The sequence below is a fragment of the Helianthus annuus genome, chromosome 12 (assembly GCF_002127325.2).
Source record: "Helianthus annuus cultivar XRQ/B chromosome 12, HanXRQr2.0-SUNRISE, whole genome shotgun sequence".
Lineage (NCBI taxonomy): Eukaryota > Viridiplantae > Streptophyta > Magnoliopsida > Asterales > Asteraceae > Helianthus > Helianthus annuus.
The window spans coordinates 100,713,269-100,732,468 of NC_035444.2; positions in this window are offsets into that span (position 1 = coordinate 100,713,269).

Here is a 19,200-nt window from a genome sequence, read left to right on the forward strand (position 1 = left end):
GATCTTTGTAATGTTAGATTGTCTGAGTTTTTGGTGTGCATGCTACTATCCGAATTATTTGATGATCACTCAAAGGTCCGAGTTTTTAAGGGGGTTCAGTCCGAGCTTTGCTTGCTTTAGTGATATCCGAGTTTCAACCCCACATCCTTGTCCGAATTTTACAAGCAAGCACCTTGTCCGAGTTTTAGGGTGGGAGCCACCCCTAGTCCGACTTTGGTACATGATTGTGGAGGTCCGACCTTTTAAGGGGGAGCCTCATGGTCCGAGTTTTACCCCCCCTCACCCTTGTCCGACCTTTAAACATAGTAGGGGTCCGAGTTTTGTGAAGGGGACTCCCCTGTCCGACCTTGTGAACCCTTGTTCTCTTGTCCGAGTTCTATTGTATATTGTATGTCTGACTTGTGTATAACTTAAAGGAATCCGACCTTTTGTGATAATCTCTTGTCCGAACTTTAGTGAATCACAACATGATCTGAACATTAGTAAAGATACATGCTCTGAGTCCTGTAAACGTGTGAAAAGACTGAGTTCATCTTGATGCCAAGTTCAGAACTCTGGGTGAAAGAACAACATACTACTGCATGCTACTGTCTATTACTGTATGCGATTATGTGATACTGTCTGATATGATGCTACATGTTACTGAATGATACTGCATGCTACTGCGTGATAGGATACTATAAGTTACTGTTTGAACATCAAGAACCTGTAAACCCTAATTGAACATCAACACTTATCTTGGATTTATGTGCAATATACCTTAGGTCGTTGAGTAACGGACTTAAACACTAATTAACCCTAGAAGCAATAACATACCGAGCAAACCAAGGTGAGTTCACACTCTTATTAAGGCATGGGATTCCCAGGGCACGGGAATTGGGATTGAAGGATTGAGATTGAATAGAACTGTACTTACACTGTTACTAGACTACCATACCATCGTCCTCGGTTGTGCAGGACACATACGTAAAACCTACGTATACTTGTATTGCTCACTGTCCTCAGGTTGCGAAGGACACTCACGTAAAACCTACGTGAACTTATACTCACTACTGCCTCGGTTGTGTCAGGCACTTACGTAAAACCTACGTAAACCCCCGCGTACCCCTATCCTCGGTTGTGAAGGATTACTTACGTAAAACCTACGTAAACTTGTACGTGTTACTGTTCTCGGGATATGTAGAACACTTATGGTTACGAATAGTCTAGTGGATATACAACATGGGAAGCCCCCACCAATAGAACGTACTATCGGCCCAGTAGAGCCACATGTTACAAACGAAATTATTATTACCCATTTACTTTCTGTGAACTCGCTCAACTAGTTGTTGATCCTCTGTTACATGCCTTGCAGGTCGTTAGATACATGGAGCTTGCACAGGGAGGAGCTGGTCGTTGTGGGCTTGGAACGTGATTGTCTTGTTAAACACTTATGAAATTTGATACTTTATTATCATGGGTTTTATTTATACGCTTCCGCTAAACAATGAAAACTTACTTATGTTTTGGAACACCTTCATATTGGTGGTTGAATGACATTTACTTTTAAATATTAATTACGTGTTCAATATGATTGGTGGCTTGATCCTGGTCAGTCACGCTCCCAAGCGGTGATACTCCGCAGGTGGATTTTGGGGGTGTGACAGATTGGTATCAGAGCCATTGGTTATAGAGAACTTGGTTGTAATATGGGAAAACGTTTTTATTAAAACCAGACTATAACCAGAACAGTGCTCTCAACGATCCACAACGACGCTTCGCTCCACGTGCAAGACTCAACATCCTAGGTAATAAGGTTTATGTTTATTGCCTGCATGCTAGAAATGCATAGAACTTTGCTCGTAGTATGCTTAGATTACACTGCTCATTACTTGTTATTGCTTGAGAACACCTATGTGCTTACACTCTTCTGTCATCGCACTATTCGCGAACCTTTCTCACTTATGTTGCCTTTGATGTGAAGACCAATGGCCGGACGAATTAACATGACACAAGCCCAGTTGACGTCTTTCGTTAATGAACAAGTTGCTGCAGCACTTGCAGCTGCTCAAGCAGGTAGTATACCCTGCAGTTTAGACTCATACTAGGATCTTTAGATCCTACATTAACTCTTGTGTTTAACCTTGTCCTATTCGTACACAATAGGTCAACACGCTCAGCAGCCCGTCTGCACTTTCAAGAACTTTATGGATTGTCGTCCTAGCACATTTAGTGGCACTGAAGGAGCGGTTGGACTTCTCCACTGGTTTGAAAAGCTCGAGTCTGTGTTTGAGATGTGTGAATGCCCTGAGGCTCGCAGGGTGAAATACGCCACTGGTACATTGGAAGGAATCGCGTTAACTTGGTGGAACGCGCAAGTGCAGATCTTAGGGTTGGCAGCTGCTAACGCCACCCCTTGGAATGACTTCAAGGAACTGATTAAACGTGAATACTGCACTCGGGAAGACATCCACAAGCTGGAGGATGAGTTTTATCATTTGAAAATGACTGGGTCAGAAATCGAAGCTTACACTAAACGGTCGAACGAGCTGGCCGTGCTGTGTTCAACTATGGTGGACCCTCCAATCAAGCGCATTGAGTTGTACCTCAAGGGATTAGCACCCGAAATTCAGAGCCATGTGACATCGGCTAATCTTGACAACATCCAGGCTATTCAACGCCTCGCTCATCGTATCACAGATCAGGCAGTGGATCAGAACAGACTGCCTAAACGTATCAGCGCTACTGCTACCGCTACTACTTCTGCTACACTTGCTACTTCCAGTGACAACAAGAGAAAATGGGATGGGGATTCTAGCAAGGGATCAGCTTCAGTTCAGTCACAGGTTCAGCAGCGAAAGACTGACAGTTATCAGAGTCCCAGTCAGCACTCTTCAGGTAGCCACAGGCAGGGCCGATATCGACGGAACCTCCCAAAGTGCAACAACTGTAACAGACACCACAGTGGCCAGTGTAACAAGGGTCGCTGTCAAAGATGCCTCAAGATGGGTCATGAGGCCAAAGATTGTAGAAGCCCACGGCCTGCGAACCAGAATCAGCAGCAGCCACAAGCACAGCAGAATCAGCAACAGGGCAACAAGGGGTGTTTCCATTGCGGCGTAGAAGGGCACTTCAAAAGGCACTGTCCTCAGCTAAACAGGAACCAGAACAACAACAATAACAACAATCAGGGAAATGGCAACAACAACAACAACGGTGGGAACAACAACGGCAATGAAGCAAGGGGTCGTGCATTTGTGTTGGGGCAGGGTGATGCCAGAAATGATCCCAACGTAGTTATGGGTAAGTTTCTTCTCGACGATATTTATGTTACTGTTTTGTTTGATTCGGGTGCGGATACGAGTTATATGTCTTTGAAAATGAGTAAATTGTTAAAACGTACACCAACACCCCTAAACACCAAACATGTCGTAGAACTAGCAAATGGTAAAAGTGTAGAAGCCACGCATGTAGTTAAGGGTTGTAACATCGTTCTAGCGGGTCAGGCCTTCTCGATTGATCTTATTCCAATAGTTCTGGGTAGTTTCGACATCGTCATCGGCATGGATTGGTTATCCAATAAGCAGGCGGAGATCCTATGCAAGGAGAAGATCTTTCATATTCCTCGTGCGGGAAAGGAACCTCTCGAAGTTCAGGGCGACAAGAGTGGTGCTGTGGTTGGCATCATTTCTTTCTTGAAGGCCCAGAAATGTTTACGAAAGGGGCACCCTGCTATCCTGGCATTAGTTACAGATGCATCGGCGAAAGAGAAAAGAATAGAGGATATTCCAGTTGTACGCGAATTTCCTCAAGTGTTTCCTGAAGATTTACCTGGTCTACCGCCTCATCGTCAGGTCGAATTCCAAGTCGAGCTAGCTCCAGGAGCAGCACCAATAGCTCGCGCACCGTATCGTTTAGCTCCAACTGAATTGGAAGAACTGTCTAAGCAACTACAAGAGCTTTTGGATAAGGGCTTCATTCGTCCAAGCTCTTCGCCTTGGGGAGCTCCAGTACTATTCGTGAAAAAGAAGGATGGCACTTTCAGGATGTGCATTGATTACCGCGAACTGAACAAGGTCACAGTGAAGAACCGCTATCCTCTTCCTCGTATAGATGACTTATTCGAAAAGTTGCAAGGGTCGAGCTACTACTCCAAGATAGATTTGAGGTCAGGGTATCATCAGCTGAGAGTCCGGGATGAGGACGTCTCCAAAACCGCATTCAGAACTCGTTACGGTCACTACGAGTTTCTGGTCATGCCATTTGGGCTTACGAACGCGCCTGCATTTTTCATGGATCTTATGAACAGGGTGTCACACCCCCAAAATCCACCCGCGGAGTACCACCGCTTGGAGGCGTGACATGACCAGGATCAAGCCACCAATTATATCAAACATAGCATTTAATAATAATCATAGACATAATTGATGTTCAAAACCAAACGTTGTATATGTAGCGGAAGCATTAAATGTAAAACCCAAAACATAAGTATCAATATGTGAATGTGAAAGTGTTTAATAAGCATTCACGAGTTCTTGTCCACAACGACCCGCCTCTCCTCTGGTGCAAGCTCCAAGTATACCTAAGGTCCTGCAAGGCATGCAGCAAATAATCAACAAACTAGTTGAGCGAGTTCACAGAAAGTAAGTTCATAACATAGTGCATAAGTATAACTAGTGGGGGCTTCCCATACTAGTGTGTGTACTAAAGGTGGGGCTTCCCAAACCTTGTGTTTATGTTACCGGTGGGGGCTTCCCACGTTTATCATTACTAATGAGGGCTTCTCATCAGCGGTACTTACTAGACTAACTTCCGACCATGTGTTCTTCTTTACCGAGAACAGGAATACGTACTGGGTCACGTAGGCTTTACGTGACGTGCCCTTCCCCGAGGACAGTGGTACGCGTGGGGGCTACGTAGGCTTTACGCAGTGTGTCCTTCCGACCCGGAAGACAGTAGAAGGTATTGGGTTACGTAGGCTTTACGTAACGTGTCCTCCCGACCCGGGAGACAAATGGCAAATACTGGGTTACGTAGGCTTTACGTAACGTGTCCTGACTAACCTGAGGACGATGGTCTATAGTCTAGAGAATGCGTAAGTACGAGTAACTCTATCAATACCAACATATCCAACCCAATTCCCAACCCGGGAATCCCATGCCTTGGCTGTGTGAACTCACCTTGGTTTGCTCGGCAGATACACAAAGAGTATAGATAAGCTAGTAAATGGTCAATCACGTCCTAGCATGGTTGTAATACAAGTCAGGTTTGGTTCAATAATGCACGTATACAACATGGCAAACACGTATGCACGTAAATAGTCAACACATTAAATACATCACTTGTGCGATTCGGATGGTTGGGCCAAAGAGCTTGTGCGAGCCCAACCATCTTGTGCTATTACATAACTAAGCCCAAACTATACCCGGCCCATCAAATATATACAATCCAATAGCATAACGGCCCAAAATAATTAACAACATATTGTGCGGCCCGGTTAACCTTGTGCGGCTTGGTTAACCTTATACGATCAAGTCCAGCCCCAAAAACCTTCCGGCCCAGATAATATAAACCGGCCCAACAAACAAACAAACAATTTAACATTCACGGCCCAAATCATTAACTCAAATAACAAGTCTTGTGCGGTCAGTGAACTTTATGCGACTCGGACGAGTTGTGCGGCTAGAATTGGGCTTAAGGCCCAAATCAGTTACTCAGATCCGTGACCTTGTGCGATCTGTTAACTCTTGTGCGTCTGAGATCATATTGTGCGATTGGGAACCTGTTGTACGACTGGCCCTTGTATGACCGGGTCAGGTCTTGTGCGAGCAGTGACCCTTGTGCGTTTGGGCCAGCTTGTGCGTTTGGCCCGATTGTGTGATTGGACTCCTTGGTCGGCCAAGGAGTCTTGTGCGATGATTAGAACAAATTCCACAATTCAAGCAATCAGTTACATGATTACTATAATTTTCCAAATTTAACCATTATCAATTAACATAATTTCAGTAAATCAATTGGCATGGTATCGATCAAACAGTGCAAACATAAACTAACTCATAAGAACCCTAATCAATTCAACATGAACAACATTCATACGAACAATAATCTATCTAGATATATGAACATGTAACCGAGAAATCCACATAATCCGAAGCACATATTGAGCCGATTCTTATGAACATCATGATTATAAATCGAACTAAATAACATCACAGCAGTTTAGCAAGCATCATCAAATCGATTTCTAAGTTATTCTCATGCAAAAACGATCCACAAGATCATCTATATACGGTTCATATTGTTTGACATAACAATCAATCCTACTCGTTCTAATCAAAGCATGTAATAACAATAACATCATTCAATCACTAAAACACAATCAAACACTAACCGATTGGAAATCAAAGAGAGGGACGATGATCCTCTTGTGCCTTGTGCCGTCGGGTTCAAGCAAGAAAGAGAGAGCTAGGGTTTTGAGAACTTGTGTGTGTGATATGTTTGTAACAAAAATGAGAAACAAAACCCCTTACCATTTGTTTGTTCACGTGAAAGGGGAGTGGGCCGAGCCCAACTCGGTTGCCTATGAGTCCCGAAAACAAGCTAAACGGCCCAAGGGCTTGTGCGGATGATGTGTGTGTTGTGCGATTCTTGTGCGGTTCAATACATACATACATACAATATAAACACAACACATGTTTCACAAAGCTCACATAACACACAGTAACAAAACATTTATTAAATCCAACCATATAATTTAGTTCACATATGCACATAGTGTTACACAAAGCGAGTCTAAAGTTCGAGTTGTCACATTATCCCCAACTAATTGGAAATTTCGTCCCGAAATTTGGTATGCACTCACTGAGGAAGCTAGGTAAACTGTATCGTTCACTGATTTTCCTGGGGTGTCACATCCTCCCCCCGTTGATCTGGAATTTCGTCCCGAAATTCCGAAGTAGTAGCTTCAACCTCAGTAGTGGTAGCATTGGTTTCGAATAACTGGGGGTACTTTTCTGTCATCCTATCTTCGCATTCCCAGGTGTACTCTGGGCCACGTTTGGAGTTCCAACGAACTCGGACAAGAAGGATTCTCTTGTTTTTGAGGACCTTCACATCCCGGTCTGTGATTTCAACTGGTTCCTCGACGAACTGCAACCGCTCGTCGATAGTGAGTTCCTTAAAAGTAATGATGAGGGTTTCATCTGATAGGCACTTCTTTAAGTTCGATACATGAAAGACATTGTGAACTGCCCCGAGTTCAGCTGGTAGGTTCAACTTGTATGCTACTTTGCCAACCTTTTCTATGATTTCGAATGGTCCGACGTATCGCGGATTCAGTTTGCCTCGTTTGCCAAAACGAACCACACCCTTCCAGGGTGAGACTTTCAATAACACCCGGTCCCCGACCTGAAATTCCAAAGGCTTTCTACGCTTGTCCGCGTAGGCTTTCTGACGGTCGCGTGCTGCCGCCATGCGTTGTCGTATTTGTGCAATCTTTTCTGTGGCGTCCACTACAATCTCTGGACCCGTGATCTGACTATCCCCCACCTCTGCCCAACAGAGAGGTGACCGGCATTTACGCCCGTACAATGCCTCGAATGGAGCGGCTTGGATGCTGGTGTGATAACTGTTATTTTAAGAAAACTCCACCAAAGGGAGATGCTTTTCCCAGCCGTTGCCGAAATCAATAACGCATGCCCGAAGCATGTCTTCTAGTGTTTGAATCGTTCGCTCAGACTGCCCATCCGTCTGAGGATGATATGCTGTGCTCATGTCTAATCGTGAGCCGAAAGATTTATGCATCGCTTGCCATAGTTCTGACGTGAATCGTGCATCGCGATCCGAGATGATGGATGTGGGCACCCCGTGCCTCGAAACAATTTCTTTAAGGTAGACGTCTGCTAGAGTGGAGAACTTATCCGTTTCCTTTATAGGTAGGAAGTGTGCAGACTTGGTGAGTCGATCCACGATCACCCATATGGTATCATTCCCACGTTGGGATCTAGGTAGGCCTGTAACGAAATCCATGGAAATTTCTTCCCATTTCCATTGTGGTATCTTAGGCTGCTGAAGTAGGCCAGCTGGTTTCTGATATTCAACCTTGACCCTCGCACAGGTCAGACATTTGCCGACATAGGTGGCGATGTGAGCTTTCATACTTGGCCACCAGTATGTTGTTTTGATATCGTGGTACATTTTATCCGACCCTGGATGTACCGAATAGCGAGACTTGTGTGCTTCATCCATCACAAGTTCGCGTAGACCGCCATAAAGTGGGACCCAAATACGCCCCGTTACATAGCAGGCGCCGTCTGCCTTCTGTTCCATTTGTTGTCGTGAGCCGCGTAAGGCTTCAGCCTTGACGTTTTCGGGCTTCAATGCTTCTACCTGAGCATCTCGTATCTGTGCAGGAAGGCTAGACTGAATCGTAAGCTGTAGCGCTCGCACACGCTTCGGTAAGGTGTCCTTTCGGCTGAGGGCATCAGCCACAACATTGGCTTTGCCTGGATGGTACTTGATGGCGCATTCGTAATCGTTAAGTAATTCAACCCATCTTCGTTGACGCATGTTCAAATCCTTCTGCTTAAGGATATGCTCGAGGCTCCTGTGATCGGTGTAAATCGTGCACCTGGTACCGTACAGGTAGTGTCGCCATATCTTAAGCGCGAAAACAACAGCTCCCAGCTCTAGATCGTGCGTCGTGTAGTTCCGTTCATGAACCTTGAGTTGACGAGAGGCGTAAGCGATAACCTTGTCGCGCTGCATTAACACACATCCAAGTCCCCGAATGGATGCATCACAATAAACCACGAAGTCATCTGTGCCCTCTGGCAATGAGAGGATAGGTGCGCTGCAAAGTCTATCCTTTAGGTGCTGAAAAGCAGTCTCCTGGGGCTCTCCCCAGCGATAGGTAACACCCTTCTGTGTCAGTAGCGTAAGCGGCTGAGCAATCTTCGAAAAGTCTCTAATAAACCGTCTGTAGTAACCTGCCAGACCCAAGAATTGGCGTATTTCTGTCGGCGTACGCGGTGCAGGCCAGTTTCTGATCGAATCTACCTTGGATGGATCGACATGGATCCCATCCCTGTTTACTACATGGCCCAAGAAGTGGACTTCACGAAGCCAGAAGTCGCATTTAGAAAGTTTAGCGTACAGCTGTTCCTTCCGAAGGAGTTCCAATATAAGGCGAAGGTGCTGCTCGTGTTCCTCCTGACTCTTGGAGTAAATCAGAATGTCGTCGATGAATACTATGACGAACTTGTCGAGATAGGGTTTGCACACCCTGTTCATAAGATCCATAAATACAGCAGGCGCGTTCGTTAACCCGAACGGCATGACAAGAAACTCGTAGTGGCCGTAACGAGTTCTGAAGGCTGTCTTGGAGACGTCCTCATCCCGGACTCTCAGCTGATGGTACCCCGACCTCAAATCTATCTTCGAATAGTAGCACGACCCTTGCAACTGGTCGAATAAGTCGTCGATGCGCGGAAGAGGATAACGGTTCTTCACCGTCACCTTGTTGAGTTCACGGTAGTCGATGCACATCCTGAACGTACCGTCTTTCTTTTTCACGAATAGTACTGGAGCTCCCCAAGGCGAAGAGCTTGGACGAATAAAGCCCTTTTCCAAGAGCTCTTGCAGCTGCTTTGACAGTTCCTCCAATTCTGATGGAGCTAGACGATATGGTGCGCGAGCTATGGGTGCTGCTCCTGGAGCGAGCTCGATTTGAAATTCGACCTGACGATGAGGCGGTAAGCCAGGTAAGTCTTCAGGAAACACCTGAGGGTAATTGCGTACAATTGGAATATCCTCCAATTTCTTTTCTTTCGCCGATACATCTGAAACAAGAGCCAAAATGGCTGTGTGACCCTTACGTAAGCATTTCTGAGCCTTCAAGAAGGAGATGATGCCAACCACTGCACCACTCTTGTCGCCTTGTACTTCAAGAGGTTCCTGACCAGAACGTGGAATACGAATAATCTTCTCGCTGCATAAAATTTCTGCCTGGTGTTGGGACAACCAATCCATCCCAATCACAACGTCGAAACTACCCAAAGCTATGGGAATGAGATCGATAGAGAAGGCTTGGCCAGCTAGGATAAGATTACAACCCTGAACTACATGCGTGGCTTCTAGACTTTTACCGTTAGCTAACTCTACTACATGTTTGGTGGGTAAAAGTGTTGGTGCACGTTTTAGCAGTTGACACATTTTCACAGACATATAGCTTGTATCCGCACCAGAATCAAACAAAACAGTAACGTAAATATTGTCGAGGAGAAACTTACCCATAACTACGTTGGGATCGTTCACTGCGTCGCCTCGACCTAGTACGAATGCACGACCACGAGCTTCATTGCCGTTGTTGTTGTTTCCCCCATTGTTGTTCCCGTTGCCCTGGTTATTGTTGTTGCGATTCTGGTTCAACTGAGGGCAATCGCGTTTGAAGTGACCTTCAGCCCCACACTGGAAACATCCCCGGTTTCCACGCTGTGGCTGCTGCTGCTGCTGCTGGTTCTGTGGAGCTGGTTGTTGCAGTTGCTGGTTCTGGTTTGCAGGACGAGGGCTCCTACAGTCTTTGGCCTCGTGACCCATCTTGAGACACCTTTGACAACGACCCTTGTTACACGGGCCATTGTGATGTCTGTGGCAATTGTGGCACTTAGGCTGACTTCCCTGATATCTCCTCTGTCTGTGACCACCAGAGGATTGCTGACTGGGGCTCTGGTAGTGGTCGATCTTCTACTGCTGAGCTTGTGGCTGAACAGTCGCTGAACCCCTGCTGGAATCTCCATCCCATTTTCTTTTGCTTTCGCTAGTAGTAGCAGGAGTAGCTGAAGGAGTGACTGTAGCAGTAGCGTTGACACGCTTAGGCAGTTTATTCTGATCCACTGCCTGGTCGGTGATACGATGAGCGAGGCGTTGGATTTCCTGGATGTTATCGAGATTAGCCGAGGTAACATGGCTCTGGATTTCTGGTGCCAATCCCTTGAGATACATCTCAATGCGCTTGTATGGAGGGTCTACCATAGTTGGGCACAGTACGGCCAGCTCATTCGACCGTTTAGTATACGCTTCGATCTCTGACCCAACCATTTTCAGATTATACAGCTCGTCTTCCAACTTGTGGATATCTTCACGTGTACAATACTCACGCTTGATGAGTTCCTTGAAATCGTTCCATGGGGTGGCGTTAGCAGCTGCCAACCCAAGAATCTGCACCTGCGCGTTCCACCAGGTTAGCGCGATTCCTTCCAAAGTGCCAGTGGCAAACTTGACCTTGCGAGCCCCAGGGCACTCGCACATTTCGAATACTGATTCTAGCTTTTCAAACCAATGGAGGAGTCCCACTGCCCCCTCGGTGCCGCTGAAAGAGTTTGGACGACAGTCCATGAAGTTCTTGAATGTGCAGACGGGCTGCTGCGCGTGTTGACCTATTGTGTACGAATAGGACGAAGTTAAATACGAGAGTTAATGTAGGATCTAAAGATCCTAGTGTGTGCCTAAACTGCAGGATATACTACCTGCTTGAGCTGCTGCAACTGCCGCAGCAACCTGAGCTTGAACGAGAGCCTCTAGCTGGGCTTGTGTCATGTTGATTCTTCCAGACATGATCTTCATAGTGAAAGTAACGTAAATGAGAGTGGTTCGCGCGTAGGGCGATGACAGAAAAGTGTAAGCACGTAGGGTTTCTCATGCTATAGTATCATGTGTATCTAAACGTAATGCGAGCAAAGTTCTAAGCAGTTCTAGCAAACAGGCAATAAACATAACCTTATTACCTAGGATGTCGAGTCTTGCACGTGGAGCGAAGCGTCGTTGTGGATCGTTGAGAGCACTGTACTGGTTATAGTCCGGTTTTAATAAAAACATTTTCCCATATTAAAACCAAGTTCTCTATAACCAATGGCTCTGATACCAATCTGTCACACCCCCAAAATCCACCCGCGGAGTACCACCGCTTGGAGGCGTGACATGACCAGGATCAAGCCACCAATTATATCAAACATAGCATTTAATAATAATCATAGACATAATTGATGTTCAAAACCAAACGTTGTATATGTAGCGGAAGCATTAAATGTAAAACCCAAAACATAAGTATCAATATGTGAATGTGAAAGTGTTTAATAAGCATTCACGAGTTCTTGTCCACAACGACCCGCCTCTCCTCTGGTGCAAGCTCCAAGTATACCTAAGGTCCTGCAAGGCATGCAGCAAATAATCAACAAACTAGTTGAGCGAGTTCACAGAAAGTAAGTTCATAACATAGTGCATAAGTATAACTAGTGGGGGCTTCCCATACTAGTGTGTGTACTAAAGGTGGGGCTTCCCAAACCTTGTGTTTATGTTACCGGTGGGGGCTTCCCACGTTTATCATTACTAATGAGGGCTTCTCATCAGCGGTACTTACTAGACTAACTTCCGACCATGTGTTCTTCTTTACCGAGAACAGGAATACGTACTGGGTCACGTAGGCTTTACGTGACGTGCCCTTCCCCGAGGACAGTGGTACGCGTGGGGGCTACTTAGGCTTTACGCAGCGTGTCCTTCCGACCCGGAAGACAGTAGAAGGTATTGGGTTACGTAGGCTTTACGTAACGTGTCCTTCCGACCCGGGAGACAAATGGCAAATACTGGGTTACGTAGGCTTTACGTAACGTGTCCTGACTAACCTGAGGACGATGGTCTATAGTCTAGAGAATGCGTAAGTACGAGTAACTCTATCAATACCAACATATCCAACCCAATTCCCAACCCGGGAATCCCATGCCTTGGCTGTGTGAACTCACCTTGGTTTGCTCGGCAGATACACAAAGAGTATAGATAAGCTAGTAAATGGTCAATCACGTCCTAGCATGGTTGTAATACAAGTCAGGTTTGGTTCAATAATGCACGTATACAACATGGCAAACACGTATGCACGTAAATAGTCAACACATTAAATACATCACTTGTGCGATTCGGATGGTTGGGCCAAAGAGCTTGTGCGAGCCCAACCATCTTGTGCGATTACATAACTAAGCCCAAACTATACCCGGCCCATCAAATATATACAATCCAATAGCATAACGGCCCAAAATAATTAACAACATATTGTGCGGCCCGGTTAACCTTGTGCGGCTTGGTTAACCTTATACGATCAAGTCCAGCCCCAAAAACCTTCCGGCCCAGATAATATAAACCGGCCCAACAAACAAACAAACAATTTAACATTCACGGCCCAAATCATTTACTCAAATAACAAGTCTTGTGCGGTCAGTGAACTTTGTGCGACTCGGACGGGTTGTGCGGCTAGAATTGGGCTTAAGGCCCAAATCAGTTACTCAGATCCGTGACCTTGTGCGATCTGTTAACTCTTGTGCGTCTGAGATCATATTGTGCGACTGGGAACCTGTTGTACGACTGGCCCTTGTATGACCGGGTCAGGTCTTGTGCGAGCAGTGACCCTTGTGCGTTTGGGCCAGCTTGTGCGTTTGACCCGATTGTGTGATTGGACTCCTTGGTCGGCCAAGGAGTCTTGTGCGATGATTTGAACAAATTCCACAATTCAAGCAATCAGTTACATGATTACCATAATTTTCCAAATTTAACCATTATCAATTAACATAATTTCAGTAAATCAATTGGCATGGTATCGATCAAACAGTGCAAACATAAACTAACTCATAAGAACCCTAATCAATTCAACATGAACAACATTCATACGAACAATAATCTATCTAGATATATGAACATGTAACCGAGAAATCCACATAATCCGAAGCACATATTGAGCCGATTCTTATGAACATCATGATTATAAATCGAACTAAATAACATCACAGCAGTTTAGCAAGCATCATCAAATCGATTTCTAAGTTATTCTCATGCAAAACCGATCCACAAGATCATCTATATACGGTTCATATTGTTTGACATAACAATCAATCCTACTCGTTCTAATCAAAGCATGTAATAACAATAACATCATTCAATCACTAAAACACAATCAAACACTAACCGATTGGAAATCAAAGAGAGGGACGATGATTCTCTTGTGCCTTGTGCCGTTGGGTTCAAGCAAGAAAGAGAGAGCTAGGGTTTTGAGAACTTGTGTGTGTGATATGTTTGTAACAAAAATGAGAAACAAAACCCCTTACCATTTGTTTGTTCACGTGAAAGGGGAGTGGGCCGAGCCCAACTCGGTTGCCTATGAGTCCCGAAAACAAGCTAAACGGCCCAAGGGCTTGTGCGGATGATGTGTGTGTTGTGCGATTCTTGTGCGGTTCAATACATACATACATGCAATATAAACACAACACATGTTTCACAAAGCTCACATAACACACAATAACAAAACATTTATTAAATCCAACCATATAATTTAGTTCACATATGCACATAGTGTTACACAAAGCGAGTCTAAAGTTCGAGTTGTCACACAGGGTGTGCAAACCTTATCTTGACAAGTTCGTCATTGTCTTCATCGACGACATTCTGATCTACTCCAAAGTCAGAAGGAACACGAGCAGCACTTACGTCTTATCTTGGAACTTCTTCGAAAGGAACAACTGTACGCCAAGTATTCAAAATGCGAATTCTGGCTTCGTGAAGTCCACTTCTTAGGCCATGTGGTGAACAGGGATGGGATTCATGTCGATCCATCCAAGGTATATTCGATACGGAACTGGCCTGCACCGCGTACACCAACAGAAATACGCCAATTCTTGGGTTTGGCGGGGTACTACAGACGATTCATCAAAGACTTTTCCAAGATTGCACAGCCGCTTACTATGCTGACACAGAAAGGTGTTACCTATCGTTGGGGTAATACACAAGAAACTGCTTTTCAGTACCTGAAGGATAGACTATGCAGCGCACCTATTCTCTCATTGCCAGAGGGCACGGATGATTTTGTGGTCTATTGTGACGCATCGATACAGGGGCTTGGTTGTGTATTGATGAAGCGGGATAAAGTTATTGCCTACGCTTCTCGTCAACTCAAGGTTCATGAACGGAACTACATGACGCACGATTTAGAGCTGGGAGCTGTTGTTTTCGCGCTTAAGATATGGCGACACTACCTGTACGGTACCAAGTGCACAATTTACACCGATCACAGGAGTCTCGAGCATATCTTCAAGCAGAAGGAAATGAACATGCGTCAACGACGATGGGTCGAGTTACTTAACGATTACGAATGCGCTATTAAGTATCATCCAGGCAAAGCCAATGTTGTGGCTGACGCTCTCAGTCGGAAAGACACTCTACCTAGGCGTGTACGAGCTTTGCAGCTCACTATTCAGTCCAGTCTTCCTGCATAGATACGAACTGCTCAGATGGAAGCATTAAAGCCCGAAAACGTCAAAGCTGAAGCCTTACGCGGCTCAAGGCAACAAATGGAACAAAAGGAAGACGGCGCCTACTATGTAACGGGGCGTGTTTGGGTCCCACTTTTTGGCGGTTTACGTGAGCTGGTAATGGATGAAGCTCACAAGTCCCGCCACTCGGTACATCCAGGGTCGGATAAAATGTACCACGACATCAGAACTACATACTGGTGGCCTAGCATGAAAGCCAATATCGCTACTTACGTCGGCAAGTGTTTGACATGTGCAAAGGTCAAAGTGGAGTATCAGAAACCAGCGGGCCTACTTCAGCAGCCCAAGATACCGCAATGGAAATGGGAAGAAATTTCCATGGATTTTGTTACAGGCCTACCCAGATCCAAGCGTGGGAATGATACTATATGGGTGATCGTGGATCGACTCACCAAGTCTGCACACTTCCTGGCTATTAAGGAAACGGATAAGTTCTCCACTCTCGCGACGTTTATCTTAAAGAAGTTGTTTCGAGGCACGGGGTGCCCACCTCCATCATTTCGGATCGGGATGCACGATTCACGTCAGAGCTATGGCAAGCGATGCACAAATCTTTTGGCTCACGATTAGACATGAGCACAGCATATCATCCTCAGACGGATGGGCAGTCTGAGCGAACGATCCAGACTCTTGAAGACATGCTTCGGGCATGTGTTATTGATTTCGGCAACGGCTGGGAAAAGCATCTCCCTTTGGTGGAGTTTTCGTATAATTCAAGGCATTGTACGGACGTAAATGCCGGTCACCTCTCTGTTGGGCAGAGGTGGGGGATAGTCAGATCACGGGTCCAGAGATTGTAGTGGACGCCACAGAAAAGATTGCACAGATACGACAACGCATGGCGGCAGCACGCGACCGTCAGAAAGCCTACGCGGATAAGCGTAGGAAACCTTTGGAATTTCAGGTCGGGGACCGGGTTTTACTAAAAGTCTCACCCTGGAAGGGTGTGGTTCGATTTGGTAAACGAGGCAAGCTCAATCCACGGTATGTTGGACCGTTCGAAATCATTGAGAAAATAGGCAAAGTGGCCTACAAGCTAAACCTACCAGCTGAACTCGGTGCAGTTCACAATGTATTTCACGTGTCGAATCTGAAGAAGTGCCTGTCAGATGAGACCCTCATAGTTCCTTTTAAGGAACTCACTATCGACGAGCGGTTGCAGTTCGTCGAGGAGCCAGTTGAAATCATGGACCGGGATGTTAAGGTCCTCAAAAGCAAGAGAATCCCTCTTGTTCGAGTTCGTTGGAACTCCCGACGTGGCCCATAGTACACCTGGGAATGCGAAGACCAAATGAAAGAAAAGTACCCCCAGTTATTCGGAACCAATGCAACCACTACTGAGACTGAAGCTACTACTGCGGAATTTCGGGACGAAATTCCAAATCAACGGGGGGATGATGTGACGCCCCAGGAAAACCAGTAAACGATACAACTTACCTAGCTTCCTCAGTAACCGCATGCTAAATTTCGGGACAAAATTTCTTTCAAGTTGGGGATAATGTGACAACTCGAATTTCCAAGATTCCTATTTCGCATTTATTGCACGTTCATTGTTTGTGTAGTTAATTATTTGCACAATTAGTTGCTATGGAATTGTATATGTTTTGATACAATGAAGTGTATTGTGTGATTGTGCATGGTTATGTGTTAATTGTGATAAAGTTGTTAAATGCATTAACTTGGTGGTGAAACTGTGAAACTGTTTGAGATGGTGTACTATTGTAAAATATAATAATTAAGGGTGTATAGAGTTATTAGTGAAACTTAAACTATACTTAACCCTAATTCCTTTTTCACTAATCATTCTCACAAAAATCCAAGCACGTACTTTCACCTCCTCTGGCAATCATCATCACCAAGATATTCATCACTCTTGATTCCTCTCCTTCTCTAGAATCATTCAAGGTAATTGTTATGGATTATTGTAATACTTGTAAACCCTAATTGATTGTTTGATTGTATCAATTCTTGATTCTTGTGAATTCTTGAAAACCCTAGCTCTCATTTGATACTTCTGTGATTTTGATTTGATTATTGGTTATTGTGTTATAATGATGATTAGTCGTGAAATCACTTGCTTGTATGATGATGATATTTGTTGAATTGATTTGTGCCATGTATTGTACGAATTAGGGTTTCTGGATCGTAGAAAAATAAGAACGTAACTGTTAAAGGTATGAATGTAACTGATACAATCGCAATGAAATGGAATGTTCGTATGTATGATTGATGGTTGTCTGAGTTTTAGAATGGTATGTAAAGTCCGAAGTTTGTATGAATGTTTGTCAGACTTTTGAAAGTTACATGATAGTCCGAATTCTTGTGCAAAGTCATACCTTGTCCGACTTTTGTGAAACACTAGTAGTCCGATCTTTGTAATGTTAGATTGTCTGAGTTTTTGGTGTGCATGCTACTGTCCGAATTATTTGATGATCACTCAAAGGTCCGAGTTTTTAAGGGGGTTCAGTCCGAGCTTTGCTTGCTTTAGTGATATCCGAGTTTCAACCCCACATCCTTGTCCGAATTTTACAAGCAAGCACCTTGTCCGAGTTTTAGGGGGGAGCCACCCCTAGTCCGACTTTGGTACATGATTGTGGAGGTCCGACCTTTTAAGGGGGAGCCTCATGGTCCGAGTTTTACCCCCCCACCCTTGTCCGACCTTTAAACATAGTAGGGGTCCGAGTTTTGTGAAGGGGACTCCCCTGTTCGACCTTGTGAACCCTTGTTCTCTTGTCCGAGTTCTATTGTATATTGTATGTCTGACTTGTGTATAACTTAAAGGAATCCGACCTTTTGTGATAATCTCTTGTCCGAACTTTAGTGAATCACAATATGATCTGAACATTAGTAAAGATACATGCTCTGAGTCCTGTAAACGTGTGAAAAGACTGAGTTCATCTTGATGCCAAGTTCAGAACTCTGTGTGAAAGAACAACATACTACTGCATGCTACTGTCTATTACTGTATGCGATTATGTGATACTGTCTGATATGATGCTACATGTTACTGAATGATACTGCATGCTACTGCGTGATAGGATACTATAAGTTACTGTTTGAACATCAAGAACCTGTAAACCCTAATTGAACATCAACACTTATCTTGGATTTATGTGCAATATACCTTAGGTCGTTGAGTAACGGACTTAAACACTAATTAACCTTAGAAGCAATAACATACCGAGCAAACCAAGGTGAGTTCACACTATTACTAAGGCATGGGATTCCCAGGGCACGGGAATTGGGATTGAAGGATTGAGATTGAATAGAACTGTACTTACACTGTTACTAGACTACCATACCATCGTCCTCGGTTGTGCAGGAGACATACGTAAAACCTACGTATACTTGTATTGCTCACTGTCCTCAGGTTGCGAAGGACACTCACGTAAAACCTACGTGAACTTATACTCACTACTGCCTCGGTTGTGTCAGGCACTTACGTAAAGCCTACGTAAACCCCCGCGTACCCCTATCCTCGGTTGTGAAGGATTACTTACGTAAACCCTACGTAAACTTGTACGTGTTACTGTTCTCGGGATATGTAGAACACTTATGGTTACGAATAGTCTAGTGGATATACAACATGGGAAGCCCCCACCAATAGAACGTACTATCGGCCCAGTAGAGTCACATGTTACAAATGAAATTATTATTACGCATTTACTTTCTGTGAACTCGCTCAACTAGTTGTTGATCCTCTGTTACATGCCTTGCAGGTCGTTAGATACATGGAGATTGCACAGGGAGGAGCTGGTCGTTGTGGGCTTGGAACGTGATTGTCTTGTTAAACACTTATGACATTTGATACTTTATTATGATGGGTTTTATTTATACGTTTCCGCTAAACAATGAA